A 225-nucleotide genomic window follows, 5' to 3' on the forward strand; every position below is an offset into this window, starting at 1 on the left:
GACATTAGAGCTCAAGTCTATGGGACCCTTAGCCCAGTTCTTCACCTGGGTGAAGGCCAGCGCCTGGAAGGGAGGGGGGGAGGGGAGGAACAGCAGAGGAGGGGAAGCAGGTGAGTCTGACTTCTGGCCTTACTAACTCACCAGAGGGTGGCCTCGGCTGCCCAGGCTAAACGGCACTAACTGGCCCTCCCCTGCCAGCCTCACGCCCGCGTCCCATTCCCCCCC

Source organism: Echinops telfairi, unplaced genomic scaffold, assembly GCF_000313985.2.
Source record: "Echinops telfairi isolate 266 unplaced genomic scaffold, ASM31398v2 ScPeMD7_443;HRSCAF=831, whole genome shotgun sequence".
Lineage (NCBI taxonomy): Eukaryota > Metazoa > Chordata > Mammalia > Afrosoricida > Tenrecidae > Echinops > Echinops telfairi.